Raw genomic sequence first — 15,250 nt, 5'->3', positions numbered from 1 at the left:
AATAAGTTGAAAAGGAAAGTATTCCACTTAGGAAGGCACAATCAGTGTCACACATACAAAATGGGAAATGACTGTCTTGGAAGGAGTACTGCAGAAAGGGATCTAGGAGTCATGGATCACAAGTTAAATATGAGTCAACAGTGTAACACTTGCAAAAAAAAAAAAGCAAACATCATTCTGGGGTGTATTAACAGGAGTGTTGTGAGCAAGACATGAGAAGTAATTCTGCTGCTCTACTCTGCAATGTTTAGTCTTCAACTGGAGTATTATATCTATTTCTGTGTCCCTCATTTCAGGAAATATGTGGACAAAAATAATTAAAAGTCTAGAAAACATGACTATGAGGGACAATTGAAAGAACTCAATATTTTTAGTCTGGAAAAGAGAAGACTGAGAGTGGACATAACACCTTTCAAGAACTGAGAAGGGGGTGAGCGCCAGGCTTGCTGGGAGGAAAAGGCCCCTCCCCCACGGTCTGCTCCAACTGCAGCCCAAGTATAAAGGCTTGGGAAGCCAGTCAGAGGGGACTAGCCACCAGGGGAAAAGGAGCGCCTGCTACAGCTTGGGAGCAGCGCCTGCTTTAGGTGGAGCCACAACCTCAAGAGCAGCAGCAGCAGCCACCTGTGGAGCAGCAGCAACTGCCTGAGCAGTGGCACTAACCGCAGTGTCAGCACAGCAGCAGCTCAAGAAGACACAATCAGAGCCAGGACAGCAGACCGCATCTGGAATGGGGCAGGGAAGTAGCCCAGGATGGGGAACTGGGAGGTATCCTGAGAGCTCATTATGTTGCAAGGGAATCCTGCTGAGCTAGTTGTTGGGGAGACTCACCCACCACTGACAGGGCCCTGGGCTGGAGCTCGCTGGAGAAGGTGGGCCCGACCTCCACTCCCCACCCCTATGACCGCAAGTAAGGAGGTGCACTAACCTGCCATGGTCAACCAGGCTGCTGAGGCCTGCCACTGTTGAGTAGGCTGACAAGGCCTGACTAGGCTGCTGGGCCTGTGAATATTGACTGGGCCACTGAGGCCTGACTAAGTTGCTGGGCCTGCAAATATTGACTAGGCTGTGGATGCCTGCCCAGGCTGCTGGGCCTAACTGAAGGAAGATAGACTAGGCCACGGAGACCTAAGGGCAATGTGAAAGCCCTCAGAAGAGGCATGGGACTGGAAGCCCCGCCACAGGGCAGCACAAGGAGGAGGGAGAAAATTTGTTCTCTTTAATCTCTGGTGATAGGACAAGAAGCAATCAGCTTAAATTGCAACAAGTGAGGTTTAGGTAAGGAAAAATTTCCTAACCGTCAGGATGTTTAAGCACTGGAATAAATTGCCTATGGATTTTATGGGCTCTCCATCACTTAAGATGTTAAAGAACAGGTTACACAAACACCTGCCAGGGATGGTCTAGCTGATGCTTGGGCCTTCCGTAAGTGTAGGGGACTGTACTTGATGACCCCTTGAGATTCCTTCCAAGATTAGTATTCTATGATTTATGATTCTATTATATGAAGAGAGGAATTTCCAAAATAGTATTTCCCCCCTGGAACCTATTTGATTTAGATGTGACACAAAGACCTAGAGCTGGAATATTCATTAGGCATCACAAAAACACAAATGTGATTTCCCTTCCAAAAGGATAGCACTCTGAATGACTCTGGTGAGCAGAATTTCAATATTTCATAGATGAGCTCTAGTAGGAAGCCAGAGCTTGGGCTTTCATCATTTCACAGTAGTTTTCAAAATTTAATATAAGAACATCTTACATGCCTAATTGTATTGAAAATAAACCCCCAAACCTCCTGAATTCCTGCATAGATGCCAAAAGAAGAATTTTCTAAACAATGTTCATATGATGTTCATAACAATCCCACATACCAAGCGTAACAGTCTATTGCTGTTTGTGGGGTCAAGAAGGAATTCCCTAGATTGGTCAGATACCCTGATTTTTTTTTCTCCTTCCTGTGCAGCATAGGGTCACTTACTGGTTTCTATTAGAGTAAATGGTAGATTCTTTGTAACAGGAAGTCTCTAAATTGTGATTTGAGGTCTTCAGTAACTCAGCCAGATGTTGGGGATCTAGTATAAGAGTGAGCATGGGAGGTTGCGTGGTCTGTGACATGAAACAGATCAGACTAGATGAGCACAAAGTTTTTCTCTGGCCTCAAAGTCAGTGGGTGTGGAAAGAAGGTGGCTATTGCTGAATTGGGTCTGTTTGATTGTGCGTTAGTCCTTGTCAGGTGCATAGACATAAATGACCTGTTGCCAATTATTCTGGGAAGCATTACTTTTCTCCCCGATTTCCTTAGCTGCTTCTGCACTTTTACACTCCTTTTCCATGTGCACCACAGAACTATGATTGTTGCTGTGATGGAAAAGCACCCATTTTTGAGTCTGGCCATGTGCATGTTTTTCACTTTCATGCATGCTTTCTGGCTCCCTAGAGCTGCGTCTACACGTGCACGCTACTTCGAAGTAGCGGCACCAACTTCGAAATAGCGCCCGTCGCGGCTACACGCATCGGGCGCTATTTCGAAGTTAACTTCGACGTTAGGCGGCGAGACGTCGAAGTCGCTAACCTCATGAGGAGATAGGAATAGCGCCCTACTTCAACGTTCAACGTCGAAGTAGGGACCGTGTAGACGATCCGCGTCCCGCAACGTCGAAATTGCTGGGTCCTCCATGGCAGCCATCAGCTGGGGGGTTGAGAGATGCTCTCTCTCCAGCCCCTGCGGGGCTCTATGGTCACCGTGGGCAGCAGCCCTTAGCCCAGAGCTTCTGGCTCCTTCTGCGGCAGCTGGGGATCTATGCTGCAGGCACAGGGTCTGCAACCAGTTCTCAGCTCTGTGTATCTTGTGTTGTTTAGTGCAACTGTGTCTGGGAGGGGCCCTTTAAGGGAGCGGCTTGCTGTTGAGTCTGCCCTGTGACCCTGTCTGCAGCTGTGCCTGGCATCCCTATTTCGATGTGTGCTACTTTGACGTGTAGACGTTCCCTCGCTGCGCCTATTTCGATGTTGGGCTGAGCAACGTCGAAGTTGAACATCGACGTTGCTGGCCCTGGAGGACGTGTAGACGTTATTCATCGAAATAGACTATTTCGATGTCGCAACATCGAAATAAGCTATTTCGATGTTGGCTGCACGGGTAGACGTAGCCTAGGGCAGCAGGGCATAATGATAGTCTTCAGGCAAGTTGAGCTGCCCAGAACCTAGTCAGGGAATCATTGAATGAGATTACTGCAGTCACCCAGAAACAACATACAGTACCATCAGTCTCCCAAGAATAGCTCCATGATTTGACAGATGGGTGTCCTACTAAGTATACCTCTGATTCCATGTTTGTATAGCACGAATCATAATGGGGGGGCCTGGTCCATGAGTAGCGCTCGTAGCATTGTGGTGAGTAATAATAATAGTACTCCTGGGAATTGTTTGAACATAAGGTGAAAGTGGTGTGATTTTGGGTTTTGCACAAGACATGGAAGAAGGACAAGCGTACTGTGGATACTGATTAACTAGTTTCAGTTGTCAGCCTAATAGTCTCCCAGAAATAAAATCAAGTCAGGCTGCCTAAGGCAGCCAATGAGTAGCTGAGTAAAAGGTAACACTATGCAAAATAAATGGTCCAGAGTAGACTAACTGGCAATTTTCTATTCACCCATATTGTTATGCAAAAACAAAAGGGCATATGATGAAATTAAGAAGTGACTCATACAGAAACAATAAAAGGACATGTTGTTTTTCCCCCTTCACAGTTACTCTGTGGACCTCATTGCCACAAGATAACATTGAGGCCAAGAGCGTAACAATATCTGTAAAAGGTTTGGCCATTTATGTGGGTAACAAAGGCTAGTATTACCATTATTTTAAAATAACAAGCAGGAGATTTTAAAGGGATGGAAAAGCTCAAACTTTAGAGCATAAACAAACCTGTAACACTGGGAGTTAATGTAAAACTTTCCCGAGGGACAGATTATTGCATAACTGCCTGTTGAAGCGTTTTTCCTTTGAATTAGCTAGCACTTGCCATGATCAGAGACAAGATACTAGTCTGATAAAAAAAAATAAGCAATCCTGTAGCATCTTAAAAACTAACAATTTTATTTGTAATACCCATGAAAGCTCATCATCTAATAGAATTGTTTGTCTTTAAGTGATACAGGACTGCTTGTTTTTTTATGAAGGTACAGACTAACATGGATAATCTGTGGTCTGATTTAGTATAGCAATTCCTGTGTTACAGTGATTTTGAGTACACTGCATCTAATGAGTTAAATCTTGCAGGGCACTCACATCCCTATTTGGAAAATCTCTGTTTGCCTGAATCTTTAGCCAGGTCTACAGTTATTAAAATGTAGGCACAGCTAGTCTCAGATCCTGCTTATTAGTCCTTTTGAACATTTAGGCTATGTCTACACTAGCCCCTGCCTTTCAAAAGGGGGATGCTAATGAGACACTTTGGGATATGCTAATAAGGTACTGCCATGAATATGTAGGACCTTATTAGTATAAAGCTGGCTGCGGCGATTTGAAAGTGCTGCTTTCGTATCGTGCACCACCTGTGTAGACAGGGGGCCTTTCAAAAGGACCCCCCCAGTCTTCAAAAGACCTTACTCCTAAAACCAAATAGGAATAAGGGGCTTTCAAAGACTGAGGAGAGGTCTTTTTGACAGGCTCCCATCTACACGGGCGGTGCACGATTCAAAAGCAACACTTTCAAATTGCTGCAGCTGGCATTATGCTAATGAGGCACTGCATATTTATGGCAGCACCTCATTAGCATATTCCAAATTGTCTTATTAGCATCCGCCTTTCGAAAGGCAGGGGCTAGTGTAGATATAGCCTTAATGTTTCTCTAGTCATCAAAATATTCAGTTTAAGGGCCTAAAGGATATATGGTCAACAAGTTGTCTTTCCAAATACTGTATAATATAATTGATGTGAAGTACATAATTAGGATATGGTAAATCTAACAGGGAGCATGTCATGTTTTAAATTCCTCAGTCATATCTCTTGGCATACAAAGTTTGAAATTTCTATAAGTTTCTAATCATTCAAATTCAGCTATTTCCCATTTTGAACTTAAAATGAACTGTAAACAGACTTTATCTAGAGGCTCCCACTTCTAGTAGCTAGGTTAAGGTTAAGATTCTCTTTGTCCTTCTAGATTCTCTTTGTCCTTCCTTTCCCTTTTTAGAGAAGAGAAGAGAAGAGAAGAAAGAACAGTAACAAATACTGAGTTCTTCAGAGGGTCAAGGGTGAGAGAGAAGATGAATGATGCCGTGGAATGAGTTAAGAAACCTCCCAATGTCTAGGTGAGTTGTATACAAAGAAGACCATGGTAGCTAATGCAGTTATTATGGTAAAATGAACCCAGTCAGGAAAAGGAGGAGACATTAATGTTTCTAGGTCCTCTCCCAAATCATTCTTGTCTGGTACAGTAGCACAACTATCAGCCTTTCACAGAGTTCTCACAATAACTAACAGTGTTTCCAGAGCTTCCAAATCCCTTACAGTGTCCAGTATTACTTGCATTGTCTTTCTAATGATTTTATTATTGGAAGCAAAAAAAAAAGTCAGCCTTGTGCCCAAAGGCTATTGGGATATATAAAAATACTGTCTGAATTGGCTAGTTGTCGGAACATGATAGTACATTGTGGTTTTGAAAATGATAATACTCAACATATTCTGGTAGAAGCTTCCAAATTGTTACCCATTTTACCAAACTCCATAAAATTTTGTAAAATTTATTGGGAACAGCAAGACAAAGCAATCCACCTAGACACAAATACAAGAGCAAATAACTCAATGGAATATACTTGTGACATTCTGATAGAACAGTAGTAAAGGCTTATTCCCAAAGCTTGTTGAAGTCAGCCTATTGACTTCATTGGGTTTTAACTCCAGAGGAATGGAAGAATCTAGAACTTTAATATCATATTCATTGTGAAAAATTAAGAGGAGGTTGCACATGATGGAGCAAATTTGGCTTTCATTTAAACTGATTTAGCTTGGCTGAAACTAACAGGATTGTAGGCAGAGGTGCCTTTACATTTTTATATCCCTGTGGGGAATCACTTTCTTTGTGTGCACAAATTTGGAGATGATGTGTGATACATAATGTTCCTATTGTTGCACATCACAAAACTCATTCTGTACATGGATGATGTGTGAGCAGTTGAGGTGTAGGAGAGGGGGCTCAGGGCTGATGCAGAGGGTTGGGGTGTGACATGAAGTCTCTGGCTCTGGCTCGGGGTGCAGGCCCTGGGGTGGGACAGAGGATGTGAAGTTCAAGGTATAGGCTGCACTAGGGAGAGAGGACTACCACCAGTCCCCTCTCAATGCAGCAGCTTAAAGCCAGCCATGGGCCTCTCCATGGCCATCACTGCTCCAGTGGACACAGTTGGGGGTGGGGCCGGGGCTGCCCCCCCAGCCACTGCAGGTCCACACTAGGCTGGGTGGGGGCCAAGGAAGTAGGACTTGTTCCCTGGTAGGGGCAGTTGTGAAGCAACTCCATTGTGGATGCCATGATGGAGAAGCGCATTCCTCAGGCACCGGCACTGCTGCAGCAGGGTGGGGAGGTTCCCCTCCTCCAACCTCAGCAAGAAGCTGCCACAGTAGACTCTTCTGTCCCAGCTGTGGCAGCTCTTTGTTGAAGTCAGTGGGTAGAGGCAGTGCTCTGTGTGGCTGCCCTGAGCCCGTGCATGGGACTTTAGGCAACTGCGCAGCTCAGAGGGAGCTTAGGTTTCAGAGATATAACTGGAAGCTGAATCTGGTCCAATTTCAGTAAAAGATAGAGTGGACTTATTCACCTTCATCACTGTTTGGAGAAATCCTCTGGTGACCTTAACTGAAACTTCACTTTGCTCTGTTTAAGAGATATTTTATGTAACAAATTATCTATTGACTTGGAAGATTTTCAAAAGCCCAAATGGCAGTTGGGGTTGAGTCCCATCAAAATATCCATGTGAGCTTTGTGCCTTCTGAAATGTGTCTGTTGAGAATGTCAAAGTTGAAAGTTATTCAGTTTTAGGCTAGATACTTTGCTTGTTCTGCAGAAACTTATCACAGAATTTTTAACCCTTGCTTCTTTAATAGAAAAAAAAGTAAAAGTGCAGAAAAATAAGATGCAATGCAAGTGAGATCCCATGAATGAAATGGAAAAGAGAAAAGTGGGAGAGGAACAATCAAGACATAGCTATGCTATTTCTGACAGCCAGATTCCTCTTGCATATGTCACTTTAACTTCTCTAAACTGTGGCAGGGAGCTAAGGAGTACGGAATTCCTGTAATCAGTCTAGCACAGCAATCTAGGAACATTTCTTTAGATATTTTTGTCAGATTTTCATGTTGTGGAAATTTTATTAAATGACAGTAAAATGCTAACATTGTGGGATACTTGTGCATCCGTTTTCTTATTTCACAATCATGGCTCACATTTCAATATGCAGCTGTTGTCAAGTGTTTACATGCTGCAAGGATCTTATGTGTTATTCATTTTAATGCACCTATGAATTAGTAAGCATTAAGAATGAATAATGAGTTTGCAGGTGAAACACATTGAGAGCTATTATCCAAAATACGTCAGCATGAAAATCCATCCCATTTTCTCAGAAATCTCCCTTCTTCTTCTATCTTTTCAGCTAAAATTCTAATTAGTGTCTCTTATTCATTTCCCTTCTTGACTATATCCATCTTTTTCTCTCTGGCCTCCCACATTTCAACCTCATTCATAGTGATTAAGTATCTAGTACAATTTGGACTATTGTAAAAATAATAATAATGAATAGCTGGAAAGAACTGATGGCTGGAGCCATTAGCCCCAGTAAATAGTTATACAGTCATGGAACGCTATAAGCCCTTTATATCCATAACAATTTGCTGACATTTCTATCGGCAAATAAGTAGGTTTTATGATATTTTTGTGCCAGCAAACATGCTGCCATACACATAAATGAACAGAATCAACACAACGTGCATCCAAAATCCTCCACATCTGAGGCTTTGACATGTTATTTTCATTCATCAGATTTGACCCAATTTCCTGACAAAATCTGCAAATGAAAACAAAAATGTTTGTGTTCCCCAGAACAAGAAAGGAACTACAGGTTGAACCTCTCTAGTCTGGCACTCTCTCATCCAGAAACACCTGTGATCTGCTATGATTTTAGTTAGCTGCGTGACTACTCATTTTGAGAATGGACAAGTTTCTCATGTTCCCATAAAGTTTGTTTACAGCCACCATTCCTGGATCTCAGTGTTCTGTGCTGTTTAGCTGTAATTTACCCCTAAATGTCTTCTAAGAGCCCAGGAAGCAGTGGAGGTGTTGATAATGCTGCTAGACAATATTGACCTCCTGTGGTTCAGCAAATTCTTTGGTTTAGAACTGGTCCAGTCCTGAGGCTGTTGGACTGGAAAGGTTTAATTTGGACTGGAAAAGAATAATATATACACATGAATTAGGAGGAAGATCTTATAGTGTATTGCTACCCCGTGATATTGTGTGAAGACTCTAAGAAACTCCAGCATGAATGGTTATTTTTTCCCTTCCTGGAGTACCAATAACTATGTTTGTTATTGGTATACAGATAAAAAAGATACAAGGCATGTCTGCTTTTAAAAGAATGCAGGTTTAGCCTTAACAAAGTGGTGATGTTCAATCACAATGCACTTGTTTGAAAATATGAACACTCTAATGCTGCCAAGGTCAAGAAGACCTATGACCCCTGCTACACAAGTGCTAGACATGCAAATTAATGATACTTCGTGGCAGCAGTAATTTATGCTCCCAAATTATCTGCATTTTCAAAACTAATTGCTGTGAATTGAAAACTGTGGACCAAGCATCTTTAACTCAGTTCTACTTCCTTGTCTGTCTTTAATAAGTCTTATTCAGCACAAATAACCATAGAGATTGGAAGAGGTGGGGTGGGGGGAAGGGCCACTGCTGTGGGTCAGTTAGAGTCACTTCTGTATCCTAACCAGCTAATCTGAGAACTTGTTGCAAGTGTCTGGCTTGCCCAGTCAGAATTCCTTTCTTGGCAGAGTTGTTCTGCTGGCTGACTAAAGTAACAGCTCAGCTCAGAGGATATACCCCATCCTTACAGCTCTGGCTGCAAAGGCCAGAGAGAATAGCTTTGTGTCTCAGTTTTTGTGTCAACAAAATGGGAATACTAATTCTTAATCACTTTTGTGAAGTGCTTTGTGAATTGCGAATGAAAAATATTGCATAAACCTGTTAAAATGTACCATGTATAGTGCTACTATACAACTTCCAGGCATGTATAATTCACCCAGGTACTGAATACTATATCAGTGCCTATTATTGTAGGTCAGACCATGCAGGATGTGCCATTGTATCCTCTTAAAATAAAAATAAAAGGGCAGTGTGGCAAGGTGCCCTCTCCGTCTTGGCTCAGGTCCCTTGCCTCTTCCCCTTAAAAGGCCTGTTGGCCTGGCTTGGGGAGAGAAGCCCCCCACCAGAACTTTCCTTCTTCTAATCTGCTGTTAACTGCTTTTACTTCCCTCACAGGGTCTCTCATGCTCCTCTACCTCCTGTCCCTTCTCTCCTCCCCTTGTGCTGTTTGTCTCCCCGCTTTTAAGTCTCATGGCAATTAGCTCAGCTGGACTTTGCAAACTGATTACTTGTACTATGCCCTATTGCCTCCCACCTGGGAGCTTAATTAACTCCTTCTGCCTTTTCCCTAGCCCAGGCTGGGTTCTGGGTGGCCTTCCACCCTGGGTCTGCTGCCCTGACCCTGTTGCAGCAGATACAGGATACATATAAATCAAAACCTCTTTATTTTTGAAAACTGACTGGTGTCAATCCATAGTCTGGCTATTCACGTCTATACAATCCCTCACTAGACCAACTCAGTCATAACGATGAAGTCTGTGTGGAAGGGAAAACACACTATCTCTGAACAGGGGAACACCATCAGATTGCCGTCTTAATGGACTAGCCTAGAGGGGAAGCTGGCCATGTTAAAACATGGTTTTGTTAATTCAGCTAATAAATCCTTAGCTGGGAGAAGACACAGTTGAGTGACAAAGTGACTGTGCTAAGGTGGAACTGTGGAAGTCAATTACCTCATTATTCAATGAAGCTGAGGAGGGAAGGGAGGATATTCCTCTGCTCTTAGTTTTGATGCAGAACGCTTTTGTAACATGCTATGTTTTGTTTAAAGCTGCTCGGTTTTCTTGCCTGTTCATGCAGAACCAAACAACAAATACAGTCTTTCTATTCACCTATTCCTGGGATGAGTTAGAGTCAGTTCATGACAGTGCTTTTTTTGTGCTTATAGTTGCTGGTACTGAGTACTGGCACCTCAGCAGCCCCAGCCATGGTATTGGCTAGGGGTGGGTAGGACGGTTGAGTACTGGCTTCTCTTGGTTTGCCAAAAAAGTCACTGAAGATGAACTTGCCAAATTTCATTCTGATGTGGGAAGCTATTTTACAACACTGCATAGGAACACTAACTGTGAGACTATGGTAAAATTCTGGTCATTCCTCTTTTTGTAGTTGCAGCTCAAAAACTGCTAAACTTGTAGATAACTTGAAAAACTATTAAAAATCAAGCATTGTTATCAATTAAAATTTTGTCCTCTTTACATAGCTGCCTAATTACTTTCATGGGCTGAATTATAAACGCTGATATAAGCTTTACATAGAAGTGGAAGGTGTGGGAAAGTTGTATCAGCTGTGAGTATGCTGATGAAGGTAAGTTGATATAACGCATGCTGCTGTGTGGATGCTCTTATTCCAGAATGAGAGTCTTTTTTCGATTTAGCTTAAGCCCTTTCCAACATGACATACATTGAAGTGGAAAAAAAAGGACTCTAACAATGGAATAAGTATGTCCCTTCAGGGACTCACACTAGTATAACTATATCACTTTAAATCAACAATATACCTTATACTAATAATGTTTAACTTTTGCTTGTAGCTCTGATACCTCTTCAGCCAGTTGTAGTGTAAGTCTACTACAAAGATTAATTACATTTTCTTCCTGATGTGTGTCTTTTTTTCTTCATAATTAAAATATGCACAGCAGCAAAGATATTTTAAAATGGATGGATTTTCCTCAGAGTCTTCTATGCATTGTCTTCTCTTGGATTTATGTTAGGGTTAGGGTTTCTGAGGTGCCCAATTCTTCCCATGCATGGCACGAGAAGCCTGACTACCTAGTTTTGGTGCAGTGATTCAACCAAGGTACAGGATGCCTAATGATTAGGCATTGTGATGCTGAACAAAGCAACCCGTTGGTACCTTTAACAATCTGGGCTTAATCCTGCATGGATGAATCAATTTGAATTAGGGGCACTTACCCTTTCTCAAAGGATGTTTTGCGTCTTACAGGATTGGGTCCTCAATCCTCATTTTTGCACTGAGCAGATATCTAATATGTTTCGTGTTACCTTTTCAATTAAACTATTTTTAATTTTGCCTTTTTGATTTTCTTTCTGTAAATTTAAGCAGGCTGTTTCTCTGATTTCCATAAGATGAATAGGAAACTAGTTTTGTTTTAACTGAAGTGATTAATTTGTATATGACAACTCCTTAACAAATGAATGTGTTGGAAATTAAATGGTAATTCCTGTTTTTGACCACTCCATAAAGACTACCATCGGGAAGTCCAGTTAGCATCACTTGCCACAATGATTCTGTGGACAGACACTTAGACCTGCACTGAAACTATCAGCTCTCTTCACACAGTCCGGCCGCGTCTACATGTGCCAGCTACTTCGAAGAAGCCACGCCAACTTCGAAATAGCGCCCGTCACGGCTACATGTGGCGGGCGCTATTTCGAAGTTGACATCGACGTAAGGCGGCGAGACGTCGAAGTCGCTAACCCCATCAGGAGATGGGAATAGCGCCCTACTTCGACATTCAACGTCAAAATAGGGAATGTGTAGCCGTTGCGCGTCCCGCAACATCGAAATAGCAGGGTCTGCCATGGCGGCCATCAGCTGAGGGGTTAAGAGATGCTCTCTCCAGCCCCTGAGCTCGATGGTTGCCACATGCAGCAGCCCCTTAAACGTCCCCGCCCCCTGCCTTCCTGTGCAGGAAGCTGAGAGAGCGTGTAGGCGTCAGCACAGCCACGTGGCCAGCCTGCATGCTCCTCTGCAGCCACAAGAACCCCCCAGCGCTGCGATGGCCGCCTCCCAGCCCCCTAAGCACCCCCAGGGCACCCCCCCAAGGGGAGCTAGGGCTCCCAAACTGGCAGCCAGGCTGGGAAGCAGCAGCGGGTCCCCTCCTGGATGGAGGCCGAGCTTTGGGACCTGCTGGGGCTCTGGAGTGAGGAGGAGGTGCTCCAGGTAATGGGGAACAAGAGGCAGAACGCGGATGCGTTTGCTCGGCTGGCCGAGGGCCTGGCCACCCGGGGTCACACTGCCCGCACTCCTGACCACGTCAGGAGTAAGGTCAAGGAGCTGCGGCAGGGTTACGCCTGGGCCCGGGATGCAGCCGGCCGATCTGGGGCCGCCCCCATCACTTGCCTCCTTTACAGGGAGCTCAGGGCCATCCTGGGCCCCCGGCACACCTCCTCCCCTCTGGCCACTCTTTATACCTCGGCCGATGAGCCCCAGCAGGCCCCAGAGGCGGAGTCCGCCCCGGAGGTAAGCCCCGCACCCCAGGGCCCCCCCCAGCAGCCCACCCCTGGGGCACTGGAGGAGGAGGAGGAGGGGGAGTCCTCCTCCAGCGACACAGGGCTCCAAATAATCCTGCCAGCAGGGCGTCCGCCCACCAGGTGTCCCCTGACCGTGGGAGTGGACCATCAGGTATGTACCTCCCTGGTGCACACCTCCAGGGTTGAGGGGCGGGGGTAATAGATATGACCAGGGCCCTCCCCATGCCCAGATGACCATGGCCCCATGGACAGCAGTGGCATGTCCCTCAGAAGAGTGCATCAGCCCCTGCCCTCCAGCACGACAGTGCCATGCCCCATCCCTGGGGATGGGGGGAGTGGAACCTAGGGTCCCCTGGGGGAAGGGTGCGGGACACCCATCATCATCATCATCAGCATTTTCCGGGGACGGGGATGGGGAACCAGCAGCAGAGGGGTGGGGGGACAAGGGCCATGGCTCGGGGCCCACACTAACGGCTATCTCCACTCTTCTTCCCCCCTGTGTTCTGCAGCTGCACCATTGGAAGGACCGGAGAGTGCCGGCGAGATGTCAGTGGTCCTGGAGAGCCCACCAGGGCCATCACCCAGGCCAGCCCCTCGGCAGAGCACCGACCGGCCCCAGGGTGGGGACGACGGTGGACCCAGCACCACCCACGGACGGTGACGGAACCCCAGCTGCTGGCCATCCTTCGTCAGCAGCTGGAGGTCTCCGAGCAGCGTCTGCAGGTGGAGGAGCGGCACCTCCAGCTCCAAGAATGGGCACTGGCCTGGCGCCAGGAGGCATGGGGGGCCTTTATGCGCACTTTTGAGCGCATAGCAGACTATCTGGCCCCCCAGGCCACGCCGGCCGCCGCTCCACCCGCCGCTCCACCCGCTGCTCCAACCGCTGTCGCACCGCCGTCCGCCACCGAGGGCCCATCCGCCGAGGGGGACCTGGGGCCAGCTGACACCTGCCGGCCTTATCTCCCGGTCCACCCAGCCCCCAGCCAGCCCCGGCATGGGCTGCAGCCGAGGCGCGGGTCGCAGCCGCCCACCCCCAGAGCTGGACATTAGGGGGTGTGGGGCCCGGGACGTGGCCCCCCCCTTCCCCTTTGTATATATCCCCCTCACCTATGTTTTGTAAATAGTTTGTATTAGACCCCTGTTCTGTTATGTTATGATGATACCTGCCCCCCCATATAAATAGTTCTCCCCTTCCTTGTCTTCCCCTTTTTTCCCTTTCATCTTATAATACGTATATATATAATATTTATTTTGGCTGTACATAGTTATAATATAAGAAGAAAAGTTCAAGATATATATTCTGGTTTGACAAAAAACATGTCTGTTTTTATTTACAAGAAAAGTCGGGGGAGGTGTGCTCTGGGGTGCTCTGTGGTGTGGGCGTAGGGGCAGGGAGTGTTGTGGAGGATGTGGGGGGGTGCAGTAGGGGGCCTGCCAGCATTCACCCTGCGGCCTCGTCAAACTGGGCCCGCAGGGCCTCCCGGATCCGGGTCACTTCGGGGTCCACCTGGCGACTGGGGGCAGCGGGTGGCTGCACATCGGCCCTGCCGGCCTCCACAGCCCAGCCCTGAAAGAAGGCCTCCCTCTTCCTCTCGACGAGGTTGTGGAGGACGCTGCACGTGCCCACAATCTGGGGGATGTTGGTGGGGCCCGCATCAAGGCGGGTGAGGAGACACCTCCAGCACCCCTTGAGGCGGCCAAATGTGTGCTTCACCACCTGGCGCGCGTGGTTCAGGTGCATGTTGAAGCGCTCCTGGCTGGCTGACAGGTGGCCCGTGTAAGGGTGCATGAGCCAGGGCCGGAGGGGGTATGCCGCATCTGCAATGACGCAGAGGGGCATGGTGGTGTCCCCCACAGGGATCTCCCGCTGGGGGATGAAGGTCCCTGCCTCCAGCCGGCGGCACAGGCCCGAGTTCCGGAATACCTGGGCGTTGTGGGTGCTGCCAGGCCAGCCCACATATATGTCCAGGAAGCAGCCCCGGCTGTCCACCAAGGCCTGGAGGACTACTGAGTGGTAGCCCTTCCGGTTTAGGTAGCGTCGTCCACTGTGTTCCGGGGCATGGATGGGGATGTGGGTCCCATCCAGAGCCCCGAAGCAACTGGGAAAGCCCAGGGTGGCAAAGCCTGCGATGGCGGCATCCGGGTCCCCAAGTCTCACGAGCCTGTGGAGGAGCAGGGCATTGATGGCGCGGACGACCTGCAGGGGAAGCACATGGGAGAGCACCAGTGAGGGGTGTGCAGGGTGTGTGTGGCCCTCCCAGCCAGGGCCCCCCTCCCCTCCCCTGCCAGGGCTGCCTCCCCCTCCCCCCGTGGGTCCTCTTACCTCCATGAGCCCCAACGGTGGTCTTGCCAACGCCAAACTGCTGGCCCACGGATCGGTAGCTGTCTGGCGTGGCCAGCTTCCAGACAGCAATGCCGACCCATTTCTCCACACTAAGGGCACGCCGCATGAAGGTGTCCTGGTGCCTCAGTGCGGGGGTGAGCCACTGGCAGAGCTCCAGAAATGTCTGCCGGCTCATGCGAAAGTTCTGGAGCCAGCAGTCATTGTCCCACTCTCCGAGCACCAGCCACTCCCACCAGTCAGTGCTGGTGGGGTAGCTCCACAGCCGGCGGCGTGTGAGGCGGGGGG

This window comes from Carettochelys insculpta, chromosome 7 (genome assembly GCF_033958435.1).
Source record: "Carettochelys insculpta isolate YL-2023 chromosome 7, ASM3395843v1, whole genome shotgun sequence".
In the NCBI taxonomy this organism is placed as follows: domain Eukaryota; kingdom Metazoa; phylum Chordata; order Testudines; family Carettochelyidae; genus Carettochelys; species Carettochelys insculpta.
The sequence above is the reverse complement of the archived record's forward strand: the minus strand, read 5'-3'. Positions refer to the sequence as shown.